The sequence below is a fragment of the Equus caballus genome, chromosome 4 (genome assembly GCF_041296265.1).
Source record: "Equus caballus isolate H_3958 breed thoroughbred chromosome 4, TB-T2T, whole genome shotgun sequence".
In the NCBI taxonomy this organism is placed as follows: domain Eukaryota; kingdom Metazoa; phylum Chordata; class Mammalia; order Perissodactyla; family Equidae; genus Equus; species Equus caballus.
Window position 1 is genome coordinate 8,620,048 of NC_091687.1, and position 26,192 is coordinate 8,646,239.

General features: G+C 38.2%; 1 long non-coding RNA gene across 22 annotated transcripts in view; it reads right to left on the reverse strand.

Moving 5' to 3' along the window:
• The window catches only part of LOC102148965 (uncharacterized), a 178,278-nt gene that overhangs the window by 71,744 nt on the left and 80,342 nt on the right, over positions 1-26,192 (reverse strand). For 14 of the 22 annotated variants that reach the window (XR_011437710.1, XR_011437715.1, XR_011437719.1 and 11 more), the window contains one exon: positions 4,260-4,801. This is a non-coding gene — a long non-coding RNA (uncharacterized lncRNA). Of the gene's footprint in view, positions 1-4,196; positions 4,802-26,192 lie in introns of all 22 variants that reach the window. The other 8 variants (XR_011437704.1, XR_011437713.1, XR_011437717.1 and 5 more) reach the window with 1 other exon arrangement.

Sequence of the window (26,192 nt, forward strand, 5' to 3'; positions counted from 1 at the left end):
TATTTTACGATACACTATTGGCACGACCTACCTCAAGCACCTAACTGACCAGCATTCCACATACAAGAGGACTCAGCTTGTGGCCAAAGTTAGAATGAGACCAACGTTCCAAATGGACCACTCACATGTGCTTCTCTGCTCGCACTTGGATTTGTCTGCATTTGATGGAAGATAAGCAGTGACAACCCTGGCAAGTTGGAGGTGGAGTAAGAATCCCAGAGGATAGAAAAATATTAGGAAGCAGGAAGATCAGGACAGTGACAGAAATGCAGAAACACACACAAACAAGGTTGATGCCAATGTAGGTGCAGTCAAGATTTGGTACCAGAACAGCTGCCTGGATAAATAGGATCCTTTATAGAAGAATGCTTCCCCCAGGTCAGCCCTGTCTTGTTATATCACACCTACACTCAGGGACAGTTTGACCAACTATTTGTTGACCATTTGTTAGTTATGCTAAAATTGATTTACGTATGTTCCATTTGTTAGTTATGTTAAAATTGGTTACATATGTCCCTCTGACAATTACTGTTGGGTCATAGCAGGAAAGAGGAAAGCATAACTAAAACAAATAAAAAAAACAAAACAAAAAATAAGTACTCCTGCAAAGGTCAGGCTCCTTTTCAATCCTGATTTGGCAGTGCCCTGGTGAGCAGTTGGTGCCATGGTTTGCTTGGCTATGGGACCCTGGGTCTGCAGGGGCATGGCTGGTAGGAGTTCCATCAGAAGGAGGAGTTTCAACACAGGGAGGAGTTTCATCAAGTCAGGTCAGCACCTGAGCAGCCATGCAGCAGAGAGCCCCTGGTCACATTACCGATGACATTGGCCTCACCCCTAGCTTGGTAGGTAAGCAGCAACTTGTGTCAAAGAAAAGATCAGAAAAGATTTAACGTATAATCTAGGTAGGTATTCTTGGAGGAAGGAAGCTGTCTCAGTGCACGCAGTGTCACAGGTCCCTGAGCTGAGGGCCCCAGTATCAAACACATGTTGAATCCATCAGTGTCAGGGACACAGTGGCAGGGAAATCCCAGCTAGCTAAGGGACTGGAAGCTGCAGCCCCTGTAATTTGGTGGGTTAACATCAGCCTAGAATTTTATACTAGCATAGGGAATACCAGTTTTGTAATTGATACACGATACCATGTTGGCCCAAAAGAGGAGCTACTTGAGGGCTGAAAGAGACAAAACAGAAACTAGGTTAAAGCATGGGTGAAGGTATTTGAAACTCACAAATAATCTCGGTGCCGCTCCCAAAATATGTAATGAACTGGAGCACCAGACCCAATCAGGACCTATTTTGCCTCCGCTCAGCCCTTATGCCAATTTTGGATCTGGAAAATCCCCTGGGACCTCCAGGGAGGCAGCCTTATGCCGAGGTGACCACCTGTTGCAATGAAAGGCACAGGCTACACTGGCCCACGTGAAGAAGTGGGGTGGAAGCATGCCCACAGGGGCTTTAGAGAGACCAAAATCAAGGCTGCCACACAGGCTGGGAACAGATCTTGCACTAGCATCACTGTAGCGGGGCAAGTAAGCGCTATTACATAGTAGGAATGGACTGAACACAGCCTGGAGGAAGCCTCTGTTAGGGCAAGCCCTGGGAAGCCAGGCATGTCCCAGCAGGGGGGGTAAAGTGGAGCCCAGTAGTCAACCCGAAATGACAGTGGAGATGGAGGAGTTAAAGAAAGATCCATTTCTGACAATGAAAAAGAGAGGGTAATCCACCATATGACTTCTCCCTTATAATAGTGGTTATATGTCAGTGGGGCTGGTAGAGCCACACAAGGGCATTTTGAAAATTTTAGAAGGCCTTTCATTTTCTCTTTGTCACAGTGATTGGGAAACATCATGGACATTCAGTGAGAGGGGTCAGGGATACAAAGTGTCCTGCAATCAAATAATTGTCCCATAGCCTACACAACTTCCACATTGTCTTGCTGGATATTTACATGGATGAAAAAGTCTACCTAGAACCTAACTTCTTTTATATTAACACAAAATATTTCTGTACAGTTTTAAAGTACACTGAATCTTCCGGTAATAACTAAATTGAGAGAAGATTATATTTGGCTTGATTAGAATGATTCTGTGAGCTGTTCACCATCTCATGAAACCACATCACTGACAGCAATGCTGCTTGTGACAGTTGGGCCACCTACACAGCACACCTGGATTGCCAGAGTCTGTATCTGTCACATTCGTGATGATTCTACACATAGTTACAAACATCTGGATCCTTAATTATGTCTTATGGTGCAGCCATATCTGAGTCATTGCACATTAAAAGTAATTAAGTTCAAAACAAATGTATAGTAGAGAAAATAAAGCCAAAACTTAGTTCTGAAACAAGATTAATAGAATCAATAAACTCCTAGCAGAATTGATGAAAAATAGAGAAAAGGCTCAAACTAACAATATCAGAAATGAAAAAGGAGACATCATTAGAAATCGTGCAGCCGTCCAGAAGGTAATAAGAGACTATTATTTAGAACACTACACCAATTAACTTGACATTTCATTTTAAAAAAGCTCAAATTTCTAGAAAAACTCAAATCACCAAAGTGTCATGTGAAGAAAAAGAAGATTACAGTTCTATATCTATTAAAGAAATTGAATTTGAGATTAAACCCCTTCTCACAATGTGAAATAACATACATTTTAGTCAGGATCTTTCAGAGAAGAGGAGACCCCTCCCAACTTCTGTGATGAGCTGAGCAATTCCTTGACCTCCACAACCCAACGAGGACATTTCCTTCTCTAAAAAGGAAAATTAAAAACTAAGCTCTCACAAACAAACAAACTAAGCTCTCTCTTAAGTGAGGTGAAAATTCTAAACAAAACAATTACAATCACAATCAAGCTCTGTACAAAAGGATAATATATCCCAACCAAGATGGAGATATTCTGAGAAGATAATGTTGAATTGACATTTGATAATCAAGCAATGTAGATTAGCAATGAACAGAAAAAAGGGAGAAAAATAATACGATCACCTCAATAGAGACAGAAAAGGCATTTGATAGAATTCAACACCCATTCATGATAATGACTGACAGTACACTAGGAATGGAAAGATCGTCTTTATCTGATAATGAACATCTCAGAAAAGTACAAATACAAACAGAAAAAGAATCTTATCAAATTTAGAGGTGAAAGATTGAAAACTTTCTTCCTGAGATTGGGAATGAGACATGGATGTCTGCTAGCACCACTTAGTAGATAGGGCAGGCATCACAAACTCAAATGTCTGCAAGGTTCATGGCAATAGAGAGGGGTGGGGTCTATGGAATTTGAGAAAGAATCTTCTGCCAAAAGTCATTCAAATTCAATTACAAAACAAAACCAAACAAAACCAAGACAAAACAAAACAAAAAAATCACTGGGTCAGCCAAACATAATATCTAAAGGCCATATTTAGTCTACAGTCTGCAAACTGGTGAACTTGGTTGGGGTTATTTTGGGCTCAGCTGATAGGATACTAAACTTCACATTGAAGTGAAAACAGTAATCAAGTATATTACTACCTGAAGGAGATCTTGTCTTTTAATAGATGTCAAAGCCTTAAGCTAACGTTTGTGTCATTTGGAGGAGAGAGCTAAAAAGGCAAAGTCACATTATAGTGAAAAAGAATAAACAACACCAGGGATAGAAGATGGAAAAGGAGGCTTCGACTGTGGGCCATGGGGAGTAGTGACATGACAGCAAAGCCACTTGGTTATGAATTATTCCAAGAAATCCCCAGGACACCTCCGCCTGAATTTGTCATATTGTACACGTGTGAAAGGAAGGTGGATGAAAAATGCATTAGGAAGTTGGCTGTTTTCATTTGCTAAAGCCTCCCCTGTGTTTTGCCTAAAAAGTGCTTTGCATATAACAGTCACTGGTGAAGCCTTTGAATTTAATAGCTTTCTCTCCTGGCATCTGCTGTTGCAGATGAATGACTAGGCTGGTCCCCAGTGAATAAGGATGGTCCTCTATGCCCCTAGCCTGGTGTCATCAGTTTGCTCCTGGGCCCAGAGTTGCAAACACAGGAAGGCAGAAGGAAGGCAGGACACTTTGCTGAGGAAGAGCCACCTCTTGAGGGGTCTACTTTGCACATGTGTTAAGAACCAGCTTCACCCAGAATTGCCTTCCTCACTTGTGCAGTGAGAGGTTCATGGAATCTTTGGAGCAGTGACTTTCTGAATGTAAACTGACCTTGGCTTTTGTGTTTCCCTGGAAACTCTTTTCTCAGCTTTGCAAAGGAGATGAGCTCTTTACCTGCGTCCCAGAACAAGGCAGAGACTGCATGCAGGTGGTTTAAAGTCCAAACACAATCCCTCTGGTGCCTTGGCCACTTGGTGTGGATTTCCCAGGTCAGCCAGTTAGACAGCTCCAACGGTTCACCCAGAGTCCCCAAAGGAGATCTTGTCCCTGAAACAAGACCTGTGTCCAGGTAGCCTGACAGAGCTGACCCTCACGGTGGTCAGTGAGGGCTGTCACCCACACACCCAGTGTCAGACCTGGCACTTGGATGTACCCGTTTTTAGAAATGCCAGGGCTTGGGGGAGTTCTTGACTGTGTTTGTATTTATCATCACAACTCTGTTTTAGATCACGTGACTTGGATTCTTCTAGTCATCTTCAGGTTTTCTTCTCCTTCAGATAACTAAGAATACTGGCTGCCACCAAGAGCTTAAGCAGGTGACACCAGGGACAAAGGAAAGAATTAAATTCTATTTCCTACAAACTCCAACTTCCCTTTGGACTCCATCCTTAGAAAGCACCTCCAGTTGTCTCTGATTCATTGACTTTTGCTTCTTCCTGAAAAAGAGAGAGAACAGAAGAGAAAATATTTTTCTTTTATTTTAAGTTGCTTCAAGCACAGCACATGGGAGCACCGCGTTGGTTAGAGATTCTGACACATGGGCTAGTTTTCAGGAGTTTATGACATTCACTATTTTAATGAAGTTGCAGAGAGCTTGCCTGAGGGTCAGACTTCATATGCATGCTCTATTTGCTGAAATGCGACTCAGAACTGCAGCTGGCCTGGGGCTGTTTGCTATGCATGGTGTCATCTGGATCAGACCACACTTGTTGGAATTTGCCTTCAAATAACAACTTTGGTTAACGCGAAATATGAACTTTTGTTGACAAAATTTAAATTTCTTACATAGGGGTGAATCTAAGCCTAGATCAGGGCGAGAAGAGATAGGTCTGAATTTGGGGAAATTAGATTCATTACGCTGGAATCTTGTGGACAGAGACTCTAATTTACTTGTGAATTAACTTACCCTGTGCCTAAAGAATTAAAGCCTAATTGGTAAGTACTTAGTAAATGGCTGTTGAATGACTTAGTGGTGGGGAAGTTTACTTGTGGAATTAAGGCATCTCATTAAGACTGCTGTGGGGGACAAAAGTAGCCCAAAATATGAGCCAAATAATTATGGGCCACATCTTTAAAATTCACGCATATTAAGTACTTTATTAAATAGAAAAACGGCAACTTGAAAAATACTGCTGGTTTAAAATCACCAGAATTTCCATGGAAAAAAACGTGGTACACCACAGTTTCCAGTGGCCTCTAGCCAGCTGGGAGTGCGAAGACCCAGAAAGGAGGTGGACTTCAGTAGCAAAGACAACCCAAGTGTCTTCTAAGAATAAGGTGGGGATATTGGCAAGACTGGTGATGTCAGAAGCGTGGCAAATATTTTCTAAACAATAGGTGTTTATCACAGCTCCACTTAGTGAATAATTATTTTGCAGTGGAAAAAATGTTCATCAGCAAAGCACTACACTGGGGAACCCCCTTCCACATTTTTTGTCTGTGTGATTTAGGTCAACATGGAGTTGTGACCTATGTAGAATGAAGACTTGAGTTACTTGTGTCCATCTTTACCACCACGTGGGAAAAGTCTTTCAGACAATGAAGATAATGCAGAGAAATTCAGGATGAGAGATGGATACAGATAGTTTTCTGGTCATACTGTGAAAGCATCTGGATCCAGCTATGCCTGAAGCCGATATCTGGATATCAGCTATACCTGAAGTGTTTAGTGGAAAACTCTTTTAAAATATATTTTTGTTCCAGCTTATTTCTCTCTATTGCTTTTCCTCAGTTCTCATCTAGCAAAGTTAAGTTTTCCTTTAAAAAATCATGTCAAAATAATTTTTTATAGTTTACTAATAAACGATCTGTATCTCTATTGGTAGCCTTAATGCTCTACTTTAAAATTATCTACTTTTCCAAGTAGAAAATTATTTGAGACCTTATCATCTCAACATAATTAAAAAAAATCACAAACTAGCTGAATGAAAGCCTGGCCCAGCTCTTTTGAGAAGGCAGAAGAACTGTCTGCAAGAATAGAAAGATTACCTTACATGTAACAATGGAATTTTTCTGAATTAAAAGCAATCACATAGGTCTGAGAAACTTCATTTGCCTTGTAGCCAGCGCCTGTATTTTTAGCACCTCCCACACAGAGAGTCGGGTCAGGGAAACGGAAAGCTCCATTCTCTCATCTTCCTACATCCGCACTTCTAGCATTTATCTAATTTCTAATTGAAAAGTCACCAACCGCCACTCGGGCAGATGAGCGAGAGAGCCCCAGACCTTCCTCCCCAGTGTTATCATTCCAGGCTGCAGAGGTGGGACTCCCGCTGCGACACTTGGACCACAGCCTCTCCTCCCTTTGCTATTTCAGTTTCTTTTGAAGACTTTAATCATCCTTACGTCCTGGTTTATACTCATAGCACTTGGTTACCAGGATTAGGAGCTAGTGGGCTCTATCTACTGCTTGTATCACATTGTCCCTCCTTGTCCCCAAGTTGAAATTAGGGGTTTAGTAGACAAATTCAACTGATATGATTTGCCTATAAAAATTGTCCCCAAAGACACAACAGCTTAAGACTTAAGAAAGTCTTGACTCTTTTAAATCCTTTGCATTTCATTATAAACTTTAGAATCAGCTTGTCAAAAAAACAAAAATCAGAGTTTAGATTACATCATTTCATATTAACACATGTATAAGATTGAGTGTTCCAATCTATTCATATTTATAACACAATTTAGAACTGGGTTTTCTTTAATTTCTCTTAATGTTTGCAGTTTTCTGTATACAGGTCGAGAGCAACTTTAGTTAGATTTATTCCTGGGTATATGATATTATGATGCCATCACAAAAGCATTTGTTAAATTTCATTTCCTAACACATTCTGATATATGGAAGTGAACTGATTTTTATATACTGATTTCATATACAGCAATCTTGCAAAACTCTCTTTAAGACTCACGATTTATCTGTGAATTATTTTGTTTTCTTCATAGATAATCATATCTGCATATAGTAGAAGTTGACTTTTATTTTTCCATTTTCAAACATTATACTTTTCATGACTTTTTTGTGGCCTTACTGCATTTACTATGAACTTGAGCAACTGTTGAATAAAAGTGATAACATCCTTGCCCTGTTCCCAATTTCAAAGGGAATAAATTTCATTATTTCATCACGAAGTATATTGGCTGAAGTTTTGTTTTTTTTGGTAGATATTCATTATTAGATTATTGAATGTCTGGTCTAACTGGATTTGCTAAGAGTATTTGTTTTTTAAAAAAATCATAAATGAATGTTGAATTTCATTATTTCTGCATCTGTCGAGGTTATCATGATTCTGTCCTTCAGTTCCTTAATGTGGTGTATTAGTAGGAGTCAGATACCACTGAAGTGCTGAGGGCAAAAAAAAAAAAAAAAGTTCTGTGAAAGGCAGGGGCTCAATTTTGTCAGGGAGATGCCACATTGTTTATACTAACACCAGTTATAATAAGTGTATGTGAGTCAGAGCATGATTATAGGTACTTTTTTTTTTTTGAGGAAGATTAGCCCTGAGCTAACATCTGCCACCAATCCTCCTCTTTTTGCTGAGGAAGACTGGCCGTGAGCTAACATTTATGCCCATCTTCCTCTACTTTATATGTGGGATGCCTGCCACAGCATGGCTTGACAAGTGGTATGTAGGTCTGCACCTGGGATCTGAACCGGTGAACCCCGGGCCACAGAAGCGGAGCCTGAGAACTTAACTGCTGTGCCACCGGGCCAGCCTCTACAGGTACTTTTCAAACACAAAAGACCTGGATATAGGTATTGAGAGGAAGAGTAACAAAAGCAAAAACAATGGTATTTTAAAATATATTATGAGAGCTTTAGTACTATTGCAAGTCATTAAGTACTGACTACATGCATTATCTGACTTATCCTCAAAGCAACCCTATCATTTCCACTTACAAGAGAGGAAAGTGAAGCTCATGGTGGTTGAATAACTTGCCCAATGTGGGAACTATTAAGTGCTGATGATGGAATCCCAACTGGCTTTAAACCCAAACTCAAGTTTCTTTTGGAGGAGGCAGCGTAATATAGTGTGTGAGGATTTATACAGGCTTTAGTTTTGACAAACAATGTTTTTAAGTGATATTCTTATAGATGTAAATAATAGACAAGAAGAAACTGTGCTGTGAACCATTTTATAGAGATTGTGCATGTGAAGAATTATAACGCCTGAAATTCTTTCCTTCTGGATACTCTCATAAGTTTCTCTAAATGAAAGAACTTAATTGTGTGCCTTTGGGACCGTGGGCTGTCAAAGGGTTGAATGCTTGCATATCTTGTGGGAAAATAAATTCTTCAGTTCCCCTCTCTCCTTCCTACATGAAAACTCTGAAGTTCTCATAATATTCCCTAAAATAGTGTCTGTCACTTTGACACTGCTAGCTGCTCTCATACTTTGATGATAACATCACATTCTTCTATTTTTCTTCTGCACTTCTGTTCCTTCTGACTTCTTTGTGGGCTGCTCCACCCATCTCTTAAATGTTAATGTTCACATTCACTTTCTGGAAAGCTCATATCTTGGGATCTATATCTTATCTACCTAGTAGCTCCAGCAAGAAAATAAAAGTGATGAGTCATTCATACATCATTAATACTTCAATATAAATATATAATATATATAAATATATATAATATCAGTATTATTATTTTTCTTTTGCCAATTGGGCTCAAGTTTTTTAAAGACATTTTTCATCAAGACTTTATATTTTTAGAGCAGTTTTAGGTTCACAGCAAAATTGAGTAGAAGGTCCAGAGACTCCCATATACTCTTAGCCCCCACACATGCATAGCCTCTCCCATTGTCAACATCCCCCACCAGAGTGGAACATTTGTTACAACTGATGACCCTACCTTGACACATCATAATCGTGCAGAGTCCATAGTTCACATGAAGGTGTCACTCTTGGTGTTTTACATTCTATGGGTTTGGACAAATGCAAAATGACACGTATCCATCACTATGGTATCATACAGAGTATCTTCAGTGCCCTAAAAATCCTCTGTGCTCTGCTTATTCATCCTCCTGCCTCCCAACCTCTGGCCACCTTTGATCTTTTTACTGTCTCCATAGTTTTGCCTTTTCCAGAATGTCATATAGTTGGAACCATATAGTATGTAGCCTTTTCAGATTGACATTTTTCACTTAGTAATATACATTTAAGGGTCCTCTGTGTCTTTTCATGGCTTGATAACTCGTTTCCTTTTAGCATTGAATAATATTCCATTGTCCTGATGTACCACAGTTTATTTATCCATTGACCTACTAAAGAGCATCTTGATTGTTTCCATTTTTTGGCAATTATGAATAAAGCTGCTATAAACATGCATGTGCAGAGTTTTGTGTGGACATAAGTTTTCAACTCCTTTGAGTAAATACCAAGGAGCACGATTGCTGGATCCTCTGGTAAGAATACGTTTAGTTTTGTAAGAAATCACTAAACGGTCTTGCAAAGGGTCTGTACCATTTTGCATTCCCATCATCAATGAATGAGCCTTCCTGTTGCTCCACATCTTCACCAGCACTTGGTGTTGTCTGGGTTTTGGATTTTGGCCATGCTAATAGGTGTGCAGTGGTATCTCATTGTTGTTTTAATTTGCATTTCCCTGATGACATATGATGTGGAGCATCTTTTCACCTGCTTGTTTGCCATCTGTCTATCTTCTTTGGTGAGGTGCTATAGATGCCTCTGGCTCATTTTAAAATCAGGTTATTTGTATTCTTTATTGCTGAGTTTTAAGAGTTCTTTGCGTATTTTGAATAATAGTCTTTTATCCGATGTGTCTTTGGTAAATATCTTCTCTCAGTGTGTGGCTGTTCTTCAGCATCATTTTTTATATTCTTCATTATATAGAATTCTAACATTGCAGAAAACATGAAGACAAAAATTACAAACAGAAAAAGTTTCAACACATGAAAAATAATATTATATATATATTTAGGGTTAATTAAATATTATTTAAAACATTAAAACATATCTGGAAATGATGAACAGCAAATTGAGAGGAATGGTTAACACTGAGGAGGAAGACAGAGAAACAGGATCAGTGAGGACTGCATAGGGTTTTAAAATTCAGATTAAACAATCCTTGACTAAAATATGGTAAAACTTTATATCAAGAATGTTGGATTATGTTCTTATCTATTCTTTTCTATGAGTTTGAAATATTTCATAATTTAAAAAGTAAAAAATAGAAATCAGAATGGGTTCTAGTGTTTTTATACCTGTGATGTTGGTGAATCCATTACTTTAATTTCACTTTTTAGGGTTCAATTTTTTATTTATAAGTTTCCTTTTCATTCTGAAATTCTGGGAATGTTTGTATGATGTTACGCTTCACTGCTTTCCCAGGTACATCCTAATTTACAAAGTATGACACTTCAAATGTTTGCTTAAGCAATGCACTCAAATTAGTTAGTTTATAAGGGGAATGTAAACACATTATTATTGCAGTGTTTATCGTGTTGAAACAAAGTGCCCTGGTTTGAATTTGGACTATTCTGTCAACTGAGTAAATGAACTCATGGTCAGTAGCCTGAGTGAACATTACTGGTCTAAATATAGGATGTGTTATACCATGCCCAAACTGGGTCAACACCACGAGGAGGTCTGTGCTAAAGAATTTTTCCCATTTCTCTTGGAAAAGCACATTTCTATTCAGCTCACAGATGAGGGTTTCCCACACATAGTGCTTTTAACTCCAAGGTAAAATTTCTAGAAAATGTTTCCAAGATGATTTAGCAAATCATGACCACTACACTTCTAACTGGTCCTTGGAATGAACAGAAAAGAAAACACGGGCTTCTGAACTCTTCCTAACTGAGGCCCAGGCTGTTAGAGCAACGAGGTGGGCCAGAACTTTCCTCCCTCACACCAACCAAACCAGAAACACCTAGAGCAATGGAGTCCTTTAAAAACATTCTCTGAAAGTAAAAGTTGACATAATGAAGCTGGGGTGTGAAACGCTCTCACAGGCCCTCCAATCTGAGGAACTGTTGAGCTTTTGACCTGGTCAGTTTCTCAGCGGATAAGGCAGCGTTAGGGCCTCCTAATTATGCTAGTTGGAACTTGCCTTCCACAGGGACATGAAGAAGGAATGGTCAAGACTCTTAATTGCCCACATGAAGGGAATCATTGGGGACACTTGGGCTGATAAAAGAGAGCATGAGAGAAAAGAGAGCGCTTGAGAGCTAGAATAAGTGACTGGATGCCTTTTACTCACTCCCCACATTCACACTCACTCCAGCATGGATCTGAAGTGGTTCCTGTGTTGACTTCTAACGCTGTTCACTCACTGTCTAAGAAGGAATGGGTCCTTTCGAAGTCTTTCCTTGTTTCCTCTTTCATCTCATCCTCCACTTCTTAAATTCCCTAAATCCTCAAAGGTTGAATCTATCAAAAGGTGGGGTGCCAGGGCAGTTTGGGGATCTGTGGGTAGCAGAAATTGCCTTAATTCCTTTGAATTGGGGTTGGAATAAGGAAGGGCAAAAAGACACAACTTTAGGGACACTGAGCTAGAGGTGGAAATGCTTGGGTGTGTTATAATGGGGCCCTGGGCCCAGGGCCTAAAGTAGATCATGCTGACCCAATAATGAAGAAATCCAGTGTTTGAAATGATCACCTACCAATTCTGGGGAAATTGAATTTTAAACATATGGGACTTCATTGAACTCTATATATTTGTCTGTCCTCAGGAGCTATTTTCTAGGGAGGCTATGCCTGAACTTTTAATGAGAGTCATTTTTATCAGCTTTCTGTGCAAGGGTCACAAGGTGAGCTGTGTGAAAAAGGCCAAAGGCAGCACACGTTCTGATATATTTGGAGTTGTACGGGGGAAACGAGATCATGGAACTGGAGAACAGAAAGAAGATCAAGCACAAGTATCAGCCAGCTGGCCCCACAAATGGCGAAGAAATTTATGTCTTTTTTAGAAGATTGTCAACACAAACTTTGAGAGCAAAAAGAACCAAGTCCTGAAGGAATCAAGGATAGAGTTTATGACATTAGTCATAGCTTAGAAGGAGATTAGATGAAAAGCCAGACCACTGTCTCCCCATAAGGGAAGATGGGGCTGGAATGGGGAGAAAGCATGACCTGGGAGGAGGTCAGTGGAGCCCCACACACCTGAGAAGGACCAAATGCACAGGAGTTGAGAGCTGGCCTCATCTCTGCCAGAGAGATTGCTGTCCATCTTGAGCTGACCAGTAATCGCAGAGTCCCTTACACTGAAGACAGCTCTGTACACATCTCCAGAGGAGTACCTTGGTTGTCCTTCCGCTTATCATACAGAGAAAGATCCTATCTAGAGATGCCCACCTATCACCTGTTGATCAGTCAGCAGGAAGAATGTCTGTGTCCCAAGAATTTGCCGAGTCCTATCTGAACTGTCCCCAGTAGGAACTTCCTTCTTTTCAATGGCCCAAGACAGCCATAAGGCTTCTTTAAAAAGAGGTTGTATCCTTGACATCAAGAACAGAAGTGGAGTTTGGAAGGGGAATGCCTGTGCAACTGTACGTGGGTGGTCCTGTAGAGAACAGGCTCCAGGTGTCCCCCTGAGCCAAGAGAGAGATGACACTCCATCCTGATGCCACGGGGGGTCTTTCATCCCACCTCCAGACACCCCGCCTCTCTGGCCATGCTGTCTGACTCCACCTCATGGTTCTTTGGGCTTCTCCACATGGGCTGTCTGTTCCATAAATGGTTAATTGAACATAGGTAGAAAACAAACGCCTAAGAATTTCTCTCTCCCTTCAGAATACTCTCTTCAGTTTTTAATTCCTTCTTAGTAGTCTATAACTTTCTTTCCAAAGGTAAGTAGTGTAAAAAAATTATTTCTGTGAAATCCAGCTAATTGCTATCTTTAAGAAGTCCCATAGGATAACTGTGAACACAGCCTGATTCTATTTTTTTAAAAGATGATTCTATTTCTTAAAATATTACCTAGAAATAATTCAGTAATTCTTCCACTGTCACCTTTTGCCTCTGCTGTTTCCTTTTTTGTTTTTGTTTTCAGGTATTTATCCCCAATTGGCTCGTAGAAATTTCAGGACTGACAGCTGGTGTCTGACTCTGGCTTGCCTTCTTGATCTTGTCCTGCCTGCTCCAGCTGGTCCTAGTGTGTGTTCTCTATCCTGGCACTGACTCTTGGCAGACTCCTGTTTTTGAGTTGCTGGTGTTTTGTGGTCAGTACCTCAGTATAATTTTAGAGAAGCCAGAAAGGGGAAAAGTTGTGCAATTCTTTTATTCTTCCTAATCTCTCCCCCAGGAGAAGTAAATCTGGAAAAAAGAATAGGGAGGTGCAATGGAAAAAGTCAGCAAGGATTGCTGTGCTTCTGAGAAGAGAGAGGATTATACAGACAGCTGGACCAGGCCAGTGACGTTGACCCCTGAGTTAACCATAAAGAGTCTATAGCCCTTTCTCTGTGACCCCTCCCATCCCACCCTCCTCAAGCTGCTACTTGTAGTGGCTGATAGAGTCTAAGGCATCCACTTAGGAACTCCGTGGCCCTAGTTAAACAAACTTCAGCACAGGACCCCGAACCAGCCAAGACCTAGACAGCCTGGACAGAGAATGGCTTCTCTACATTTCTTTGGTCGTGACACATAGCTATGTTGGCTGGTTGATTAATTCTCATGTCAAATAAGGTAGGTTAAGTTTCTAGCTTATATACAAATTGGCCCTACTTCCTTTGTACTTATACCTCCATCAAAATAACTCATCTTTGTAATTCTCATCTCTGTAATTATTCCTGTCCTTAAGCAGACACTGTGTCTAACGATACTAATAATAGCCAGATATATAGCACTTACTAGAGCTGTCCGAAGTGCTTTACATATATTAACTCATTTAATACTCATAATAACCCCACGAGGAAGGTGCTTTTATCATCCTTATTTCACAGATGAGAAAAATGAGCAGAGGGGTTAAATAACCTCTGAATCTCTTGCCAATAATCAGTATTAGAGCTGGGATTCAAAGTGAGACAGTCTAACTCTGGAGTCTAGATTTGTGATCATTGAATTGTCTTCATATAGTCATCAATGCCTAGCACGAGATGTTAAACAAACAGGTGCTTTATAAAGAATCTAAGTACATTATTCTAATTGGGGACGTTAAAACTAGGATGTGTAGCAAATGCTTTAACATGATAAGTAATTTTACTTGATTTTCCATCCATATTAGAAAACTAAGACTTGGAGAGTTTAAGAGCCAAGACCCCTTGGGTAGGGCCAGGATTCAAAGTCATCTTCTGACTCCACATCCAGTGTTCTGCCTACTCTGCCAGATGGTCTTCCTACCAGGCCCAGGGAACTGCGGGATCTTCTGGTCCTCCTGTGGCTGCAAGGGCTGCTCTCTGAGGCCCACGCAGTGGATCAGCAAAAGATCTCACTGGACTCTTTTTGCATAAGAAGGAATAAATGCACAGGGAGACCTGTGGTACCCAGGGAACAGAGGTGTCTGCTGGCCCTCAAGTGACCCTGCCTAAGCCTCATGCAATAGCTTAACTCAAATCAAAAGTGGGCAAGGCTGCCTTCTGTTCCTGTCTCATCAATAATCCCGCACTCCATCACTTCCCTTCTGAGTAAGAGAGACGAGAGAGAGAAATCAGGGCTGGCTCTTCACAGTCCAATTCTGTTTTCCAAGAACAGGGAAGTGAACCACCTGGGCTGCTCAGGAAGGTTCAAGCACAGGAGGTGAGATGCTCTTTTCTCTTCTTGGGATCCTCATGAAGACCATTGAGCTAATTGTCTATTTTGGCTTTAATGACAAACAAATCTCACCAGGTCTGAAATTAAGATGTAACTCAAAAAAATGTTTTAAATACTGTGACGTAGTTGAAGGTCTTCAACAGACACAGCATGGAGAGTTGGCTTTATAAATAAAGGCACCAGGGTCCTAAGCTACCACTTTCTATGATTTCTGCGGTCGCGTCACTTAACTATTCCAACACGGCTGTAAAATTAAACTTACCCAATGTACCTCACGTGGCTTTAAACATGATGTGAGGTGACGCATTTAGTTAGCACTATTTTTTTATCCTTTCATAATTTCATACAAACTCAGGATTTCCCTCTCCCTTGGTACTCTTTATTCTCAATCACCTTTAGTAAAATCTTCCATTTTTTCTTTACCCTGTTCTCCTTAGGAGACAACAAAAGGTTAATTCACAATCTTTGCAAAGTAGAGAAAAAATAACTTTGGGGGATTTTACGAGGTGGCTTTCTAATCCAGGCGCAGGACTGCCGTCTGAGTCTTTGTTTGGAGAGGAGATTTTCACAAGCTGTTTCTCCACAGACGCCACTCTGGTCACCTCACAGTAACCCAACCCTTCTCTGTGGGGAGATGAGCATGTCGCAGCTCTCCCAGCCAAGCAGTTCCACTTCTCTTCTGCCAGTTGATTTCAGGGAAAGAGACTCGTATTATAGCTCAGTGTTTTCTCTAAAATCTCAGCTCCCTACATTCCCATCACATGCAGTCTAATAATAAAACAAGGGCAAATTGTTAGTAATTGAATGTTAATTGTAGAAGAGCTAGAAACCATGCAGGTAAAAAGTTAATCACCCAAATTCTACCACTGAGGGGATACCGTTATACTCTGTTATGGTGTTGGTGACTATGCTCTCAGCTTTCTAAATAGATAGCACTCAAAAGTATTTATATATGTGTATTTATATCCAACTAGCTGAGTCTCAGACATCTGAATGGTAATATGTCTTAGTGATATGTGTGTGTGTGTGTGTGTGTGTGTGTGTGTGTTTGTGTCTGTTGTTTTACAAATACAAAACCATATGACCTATCCTATTTTGCAATCTTTTTCTTTTCATTTAAGAGCACATTACATGTTTCCTAGACCAGGTGTCCAAAAACAGGAGAAGGGATAAACAAACTATGGTGCATTTATACATCGTACTAATACTCAGAAATAATAATAAAAAAACCGAACCACCTATACCCCCAACAATAGATAGCTCTCAAAAAATAATGCTGAGTGAAACAAGCTTTGCCCAAAAAAGTACATATTGTGAGAGTTCATTCATATGAAGTTCTAGGACAGTCAAAGCTCGTCTCTGATGGAAAAAAGAAAGCCAGAAAAGTGACTACCTTGGCAGAATGGGACCGAGACTGAGCAAAGGGCAAGAGGGAACTTTTTGAGGTGGGTTCTATCTCTTGACAGGGGTTTGGGTTACACAGATGTATGCATGTGTCAAAATTCATCTAATGGTCCACTTAAGATTTGTACATTTGGTTGTATGTAAATTTCACCTAAGCAAAGAACACCAAATATTGAACTCTGGTAAATAACACGCATGCTAGAATATTTAGGGAAAAGTGGACTGACGTCTGAATTTTACTTTGAAATGCATTTGAAAAAAGATAGATGGAGACAGGGATGGATAGATGGATAATGTCAATTACAACATTTAGGTGGCAGTTTTGTGGGTGTTCTCTGCACAATTTGTTCAACTTTTCTGTAGATTTGAAAATTTTTCATGTTAAAATGTTACTGAGAAAAACAACATATGACATGTTCTTATGTCAAATATGCTCGCTTCCACACATTTTAAAGGACTGATTAAATCAACATTCATAGAATAGAATACAATTCAATCACTGTTAAACATTTAAGTTGTTTAAATATTTCAGCATAAGCTGTAATTATCCTTATGCTTAGATATTAGACACTTGTCTTATTAGACCCTTAGGATTAATTCCTATGAGCATAACTGTTAAGTCAATAAGGAATTAAGGTATTGGGTTCCTATTTTCATCCAGAAGGTTTGGGACAATTTTCTCTCTTACTAAAGAGAAGAATTCTACTTCATCATATTTCCTCATAAGATTTCCATAAAAATTGAGTTTTTTTAATCTTTGCTAATCATTTGATATCTTTAATGGAATATTCCTATAATTTATTTTTTGGTTTTTCACTCTCTTAGCACTTTAGGATCAAGGAAAAAAAGACGTAAAAGAGAAGAGAGAATTTTCTATGCTCAGTGTTATACTAACAATCTGAATCTCAGAGATCCAAACCACGGTATGTCTCCAGCCTATTTTCACGATTTGAAATGGAGTCAGTGCTTAATCAGAGATTGTCTGTCTGAAAACAGAAATTGGTTTCTAAGTATTCTATCTAGTGTTTTCTCTCTGTGAACATCCACTGAACGTACACAGGACATAAGAATATGGAAGGTGTTCACCCTTCATGCCATGACATCTCTACGCTTTGAAAGTTATAATTTGGAATTATATGTGCTAGCCCCTTTGGGTTATCAGCAAGCTGTATAAAAACCTAATGAATGCCCAGGTTGGCTTGCTCACGTTTAAATGGTGATTAAAAGCTCATACAATCTGTGCATCAGTTCGGTGTGCCAGAAGGGGCAGCACACATATAAAATACTCTTTTGGCTCCTGTTCTCATCCCATTCATTGTGGTGTGGATTACAGTCCCGTTTATCCCTTTCTCTTGGCTCTTTCAGCAACAAATGAAACCACTGAAGCCACTCAGCAGACAAACACGCCAGCTCACGGTCCAGAGGACAATTTTCCTTTCCCAGCAGCAGCTCAGGGACCTTCCCTGGACTTTCCAGATGACCTGTATAGCAGCAGCCGACTTCTTGGATAGTTTTTATTTTGATGGCTTAGAGCAAAATAACAATGTAACATTGCCTTGTGAAAAGGCTGAGATTCAAACTTTAGATCTCTCTCTTATCTGGTTTTGATTTGAATACAAGAGACTCTAAAAGGGCAACAGCTAACGTGTATGTGTATTCACTCCTCATGGAGGTTTAACCAGTTGGTGAGCAACAGGTGCATTTTACAATTTCCAAAAATGATAGGAAGTGTCAAAAAAGTACTCAACAGTATTCCAATATCAGCTTTCAAGTGGGTCAGCTCATTTCATCTATTTGAAAATCATGTTAATTTATTCTCTATAGAAGTTGACACTGTCGATGTCCGGTTAGAATTTTATTTCCCCTCTGATTTCCTTGATATTGCCCTTTCTAGCTCCCCACCTACCTCCCTGAAAGTCTCTGCTGTCTCTTGAGTGGTTTATTTCATTTATCTCAGACCCTATAAATAGTTGTTACTCAAACTTCAGTCTTTAGTTTTATATTCCATCCCTACTTTTTCTTATAACATTAGGAGAAAGAAATCTGCTCCAAACTTTTTGGATGGGTTCCTAAAAGTGGAATTAAAATGTAAAACCCAGGTATTTAGTATCTAAATTGGTGTAACTGTTTGGTATACAACAGGTGATTCCCATCACCTGCAGATAGTAGCAATTTCCTTGCACACTTGTCAAACTAGTCCCTGCCACGCCCAGTGTTGGGTAGCTTGAAGGATGAAAGAATGATATCTCATTTAACTAGTCACATGGATGCTCATATACTTGGCCCATTTTTAAATGGAAATATTCCTCTTGTTCTTATTTATGTCTGTTTTCTTTATATTACAAATCAGCCACTGCCTATTATAGATATTAAAAATCTTTTTCCAGTTTCATTTACATTTTAATTTTCAATGTGTCATTCTTCCATATGAAGAACATTTAATATAGTTAACTCAACCGAGCATCTATTTCCTATGAAGTAAAGGATGAGTATAGTCATGATGGGGAAGAAACGTGATGAGAGTAATGAAGGTATAAAATAATTATTGTGAGTATGAGAAAAAAGAGTAACTGGAGAAATGTGGAAGAAATGGCAGGCAATATCAAGAGCCCAGGTGAGCACGGAGACCCTGAATTGGGCACTAATCTGTCTGGCTTATTTTTAACCAGGTAGAGCTAGTAGTCTAGGTATGTAATTACAAATTATAGACATTGGGTTGATTTAGGATTGAGTTTTTGGAGGAAAAAGGAAGGATTCATAATTGAGGTAATTGAAAAATGTTAGCAAGATAATTTATATATGAGACTATGAAGTCTGGTACTACTTAATTAGTTGCTATTTCAAAATATAGGGCAATACTGGGTCAGTGACAGAGGACCAGACTGTGACTGAAATAGATTGAAGTCAGTTGAACATCACACTAGATGAACATCTTAAGAGACCATTTTTCAGATACTGAAATTTTCCATCTCATTGAACTTTCTGTTCATGAATCTCTATATATTAATGATGAATAACAATCAGGAAAATCAATAACAACAATGGCGAGAGGTAGAAAGAGTGCTATAATAAGATGGCAAAATCTCAGAGAATGGATTTTTACAAAAAATTGGAAAAACAATAGTTTCTAAGTGTGCTTGTGAAACTAGGTCACCTATATTTTTTGGGACGTGGAATAAAACTGTGTTTGCTGAAACAGAGTCCTGAGGTGAGAGGAAGATTTACTTAAAGCAAGAAAGGAATAAAGTAGTTAATGGAAGAAGTATACACAAACGTTGAGGACATGGTATATGAAGAAGTTATACCATGTATTAAAAGTTATTTTAAAATTATTTTTAATCTCTGATGTTCAGTTTCATTTTAGTATGTATGACTTATCCAGTTGCGATTTGTTTTAACTTGTTACATTTGTGATTCAGCATGATATTTTAACCTGGAAACTCATTTTTTTATTCTGGAAATTTCCCCTTTATTAACTCTTCGTATACAGCGTATAGCATTCTTTCTATTCTTTCTTCATGAAACTCCTTTTAGACATAAATTGGTGCCTCCTATCCCATTATTCATATTTATTCATGTTTTTTCCATATTTTCTGTTGCTCTTCCAAAGTATCAATTCTCTTTAGCTGATCTCATCTGCTATTTAATTTATTCATTGACTTTAAAATTTTCAATTACCGTATTTTTCAGTTTTAGTTTTGAATTGTTTGTTCTCCTGTTTGTTGCATCTACTGAATCTCCCTCGTGGTGATTTGTTTGCAAATGTAGTTTCTAATTTTTGACTGAGTACCTTTCCAGCAGAGGTTGTTCTATAGGTTTTGGAGGCATGCCCAAAGGCCTTTGTTTTGACTGAGAGCCCCTATAGGTCAAGCGGTTTTAATATAACTTAATGTTAATGTTTTGGCTTGAGTTTATATGGGTAATATGTTTTGTATTCTACTCTCTAGCATTGCACAGGCTTGGTGTTTCAATGTCAAAAGGTAATTTTTTATTCCAAGTAAGGCCTCAGGCAGATGATAAGAATCTTGGTTTCTCAATTTAGTAAGGTAAAATTTTTCTAAGCCTTAGCCCTTGAAATAGATGGCCCAGCACGAATCTCACTTTTATGTAGGGAACTCATTCTGGCTTAAACTCCTACTCATCACTCCAGCTTTGTGTTTCCATTTTTGGTTCAGGCACCTAAGAATTTTCCTTTCTTGTTTTCAAACTTTGTTTTGTATTTTTAAAATATGTGTTATTTCAGGCCAATGTAAAACTGGAAAGGTTTCTGAATAATTTTGTGAACCCAGAATAAGTTTAAAACTAAAACTTGATAAAGACAGTATCCCCCTGAAAAAGAGATATAGACTGATCTCATTTATAAATATAATCATAAAATATAAACAAATTAAAAATATAAACAAATAAAAAATGAAAAAACATGAACAATTGCACCAAATATTAGAAAGTAAGTTTTTTCTCCTGTGGAACTACCACTGTAGTCCTAAAATAAATTCTACTTATTTGTATTTACTATTAATTTGATACATTGCCAGATTTGATCAAGATATTTTATTACATTAACAGATTAAAAGGGAAAAATCATATTAATATAACAACTGATGGTAAAAATATGATATGATTGTTAAGATTCATTGGCCATTCCTTATAAATTCTGAGTAAAATTAGAATGCAGGGAAAGACTTAAATATGACTGACTCTTTACCAAAAACCAGTAGCAACTATTATCCTAAAGGGAAAAATAATAAAATCATTTTATTTAAAAGTCAGGATCTAGACAGGGGTATTGATGTCACTATTATTATTTAACATTAATTTGAAGATTCTAATGACTGTAATAACATAAAATTTAAATAACTGGTTCAATTATTTGAAATAGTGATAAAACTACCAATTTTGTAAATAATATGATTATACAACTAGAAAATTCAAGGAGAGTTTGGTTACAATAGAAAAGAAAATCTGTAAGAGTATTTGACAAAGCAACTGGATAAAAGATAAGTATACAAGTATCAATATTTTTACTCTATTTCAGCAATTAACACCTAAAAATGAAACCAAGAGGACATATTCCATTTATAACAGGAATATAGAAACTATAAAATATTAAAAATAAATATAATAAAAAGTCACAAGATTTATATGCAGAAAGCCATAGTATCTTAGTGAAAGACGTGTCAAGATTTGAGCATATGGATAAATTCTTGGATTGGAGGAATTGCCACGATAAAAGTGTCAATCTTTCCAAACAATATAAAATGTACTAAAATTTCCTTAGAATTCCACTAGAGTTTCTTGTTGGAATTAGATTATCTTACATTTTACATGGAAGAAAGGTCCAAAAATAACCATGACAATTATAAAAAAAGAATAACAGAGAGGAGGAGACGTGTTTAGCAGGCTATCAGAACTTAGTACAAAGATACTGGGAAAACAAAGATGATATCGGCATAGCTATGGACTGACGTTACTCAGTAAAACAGAAGATAGAATCCAAAATATATCCTATTATATGTGATAATATAATACTTGACTGAAGTTGTGGTTTTACAAAATGAAAAAAAGTGAGAATTTAATACACAGTGCTATCACTACTAGCTATCAAAATAGAAGAAAGTAAAATTGGATCCCACTCTTAGCCATTAAAAGAAAACTTTCAGATACATTGCATATGTAAATGTAGTAATAATTATTATAATAATAATTGTTTTACAATACAATATAAGAGACTACATGTACAATCTAACATAGGGGAGATCTTAACCAATAATGGAAACCCAGAAGCTATTAAAAATATATAGATGTATTTGAGCTTTCAATATTAAAATCCATGGCAATAAAACCAAAGACAAGATAAAAAAGTCATGCAATAACATTTCAATAATTAATATCTATAACTAAAAAATGACCTCTAATAAAGTGGAAAAGAAATGATAAATAACTCAAAAGAAAAGAGTAAAAGATATAAATAGGCAATTTAAAGAAGTTCAGATGACCAAGAAACATGTGAAAATAATAAATTTCATAGTAATATGAAAATACATATTAAAGTAATAATAAATCACTTTTCTCCAAACAGACTAGAAAAAGTTTAAAACTCTTATCCCTGATTGTTAGCATAGATGTGGGGAAATATATACTCTCAAATATTGATGATAGTAGTAGAAATTGTAAATTTTTTAGAAACAAATCATTGAATAACTACTAAAATTAGTATATGTATATATACTGCATTTGTAATTTTCAATTTGTAATTTCTCATATAATTATACACTTATATTTGTTTATATTTATGCATTTTTAAATATTTATATTGTACACATAAAAAATAAACCACATGATACAGCAAAATTTTATCTACATGTACATTCCGTGGTGGATGTACTGACTTGGTACTCAAAATCCATGCCACTATCCTGCTGCGTGTGTTCTAGTTCTGCAGTCTGGAAAGTTTAAAACTACATCTTTCAGACCCCTTTGCTGAATCTACAATCCTGGATGTGATTTAGGTTTTGGCCAATCAGACGCACCTGTATAAAATTTGGAAGGCAGAAGTAAGTTTTCTTGTGATGACATCAAGATTTTCTATTTAAGCTTCAGCAGTTTGCATACTATATATCTAGGTATTTTTGTTTGCTAGTATATTTTGGGCATTTTTCCTGTTTTGTATTCTCTGAGGTTCTTCAATCTGTGTATCTGTCATTAATTTTGGAAAATTCTTGGGCATTGTCTCTTCAAATATTTCTTCTGCTCTGTTCTTCCTTCCTTCTCCTTCTGGAAATCTAATTACACATATGTTAGATAATTTGATATTTTTGCACACCTCTTAGATCCTCTGTTCTGATCTTTTCACTCTTGTTTGTCTCTTTGTGTTTTCCTTCCTGGGCTATTGGTGAGCCTATTGAAGACATTCTTCACCTTTCTTACTGTGTACTCATTTCTAGTATTTCCATGTGATTCTTTTTTGTAGTTTTCATCTCTTTGCTGAAATTATTCATCTGATCATGCGTATTCCATCATTTCCACTAAAGATTTAACACATTAACTTTGTTATTTTAAATATTCTATTTGGTAGTTAACAACATCTGTGCCATGTCCAAGTCTGGTTCTATTGAAAGTTTTCTCTCTTGAAATAGTGTTGTCATTTTCTTGCTTCTTTGTAAATTTTTTGGTAGAAAGATGTCTTACCAAATCTTGTGTAGTACAATATAGACTAAGGTAAATAATTTTTATGCCTCAAAATGGACACATTTTCTTCTGCTAGGGGCTTAATGTATTTATTCAATTTAGTAATGAGCTGAGCTGTTCGTATAGTTACTGTCCATGTACCACAGGCTTCAAATGCCTTGCTACAGCCTGAATATTTGTGTCCTCCCCAAATTCATAGGTTATATCTTACGTCCAGTGTGATAGTATTTGTAGGTGGAGCCTTTAGGAGATGAGTAGGTCATGAGGGTGGAGCCCTCATGAATGCAATCAGTGCCCTTATAAAAGAGATCCCATAAAATCCCCTTGCCCTTTCTGTCATGCGAGGTTACAGTGAGAAGACAGCCATCTATGAAACAGGAAGTGGGCCCTCACCAGACATCAAATCTGTTGGTGCCTTTATCTTAGAATTGTCAGCTTCTAGAACTGTGAGAAATAAATTTGTGGTTTATAAGCCATGCAGTCTATGATATTTTGCTATATCAGCCTGAACAGACTAAGACATACCAATAGCGTTAATTTGTGTTTAGGGCGGAGGCTGGTTTGCTAGAGTATTTCCTCAATGTCCGCCTCAACTTTAGGTCATCCCTTTGTGTCTCAGAGAAGGTCTCTCTTCATGCTTTTGCTCCTCTCCCAGAAGTAGACAGCTGTTACCTATTACTCAGTGCTTGTTAGCCTGGTGATGAGGTGTGGTGGGTTGGAGGACATTCTGTGTTGTTCTGATTCAGCCTTGGTCTTTGGCAGGCACTGTCGCTGGGTCTCAGTGATGGGATCATCCCTATGATAGCTCCACCTCAAAGCTGTAGGAAACTGTAATGGTCTGGACTCAGGATGTATTCTTGCCCTTTCTCAGAGATAGAGTTTTCCCTGTTCCCTTGTTCGAGCTGCAATGGGTCTTCACCAGTGTCCTAAGGGCAATAATCTTTACTGCCCTTCCCCTAATGGCTGAAGTTTTTTTTCTCCCATAGGGGTGATAGGAAAGAAAAATCTAGAAAGAGTTTCATACCTTTCTTGTAGCAGCTGCTGCTCCCCCTCCTCCAGGCCTGCATGGCAAGCACACTTTCTTGGGAGTGTCAGCCTGCTCCCAGACTTTATTGTGAGCACCCAGTGAAGTTCATGAAGAGCCCGACAGTGCAACCCTTCCTTATGTATTCAGCTTCCAGTCATTCTATATTTTCACGTTAGCCCGCACTTGGCCTTTAGCAATTCATTAAATTTTTTTTAACTGAATTCTTCTTACCAGTTTGTATGGCATCCAGTGGCATTTGCTCCAGGTAAGCAAATGTTCACATTCGGTCTCCCCTCAGAAGTACCTGTCTTTCCATAGATGTCAGTTTTGTGGGTTGCCCTTGACATCATCTCTCTGATGGGGCCATGAACAGCTGTGGATTTTCAGGTTGTCCAGTGTTTTTTTGCTGTACATACTAAGCAGAAACCTGAAGCTATCCCATTGAATTAAAAAACACCTATGCATAAAAATGTTTACTGCAGAATTCTCAGTAGAAGAAGCACTCTAATATATTAGAGTATACCAACTGGTTAGGAGGAATTTTCATAACTTATCATTGAGTGAGATAAGAAAGATGAAAATAATTCTGTGGTCCACTTTTTATAAAACAATGACAAAACCTATATCTATGTATTTACATATCTATGCATGATTATATGAGCATGAGGAAAGTGAATGAATACTAGGTTGTTGTCGTATTACCTGGGAAAAGGCAAAGACTAATGTAGGTGAAAGGAACAAAGGGAAGGGAGAGAAGAGAGGCAGGAAAAAAATGGAAAGGGAAAAACACATTTAACTAAAAATTAAGCATGTAAGTTATAATCAAATGCTTTTAAAATAATACATATGTCAAAATATATGCATAAATAATCTAACAAGATGGACAAATAAAAGATGATCGAAATAGAACCACTTAAAAACATTTAACTAAGGCTGGGAAGATGGCAGAGTAGGAAGCGCCAGGAACCTGTCTCCCAACATAGAAAACAACTGCATTGGCAGAATCTGTCTGATGTAACTATTTTGGAACTCTGGAATATATTGAAAGCTTGCAACTTCCAGAGGAAGGCTTAGATGGCAAGTTGTGGTTAATTTCAGTCATTTTCGGCTCTTAGCAGCAACAACCCATATCCTACCCTCACAGCACCATGGCAGGAAGCTATGCACATGTTCCTAGAGCAACTTGCATAAAACTTGAGGGAGCCAAGCTTTATTTGCCCTTCAAATATTGGTGGTCTGTGTGTAAATATTGGGCATCTCTGTCTCACCCTGCCCCCTATTGTTGTGAGACCCTCCTCCTCTGGCTGAAGCCCTTCCAGCAGATTTATGAGGTCAGTATCCCCTTTCCCCCCCCCACCATTATTTTTCTGTTTTTCCCCTTTGTGGAACCAGACATTAAAGGATAAGATCTTCAAAGCAACTTCATATACAGGGGAAATGTAAGTCATTACACATGCTTAGGGAAAAGCACAGGCTCAAAAGAGACCTGAGAAGACCTTAAG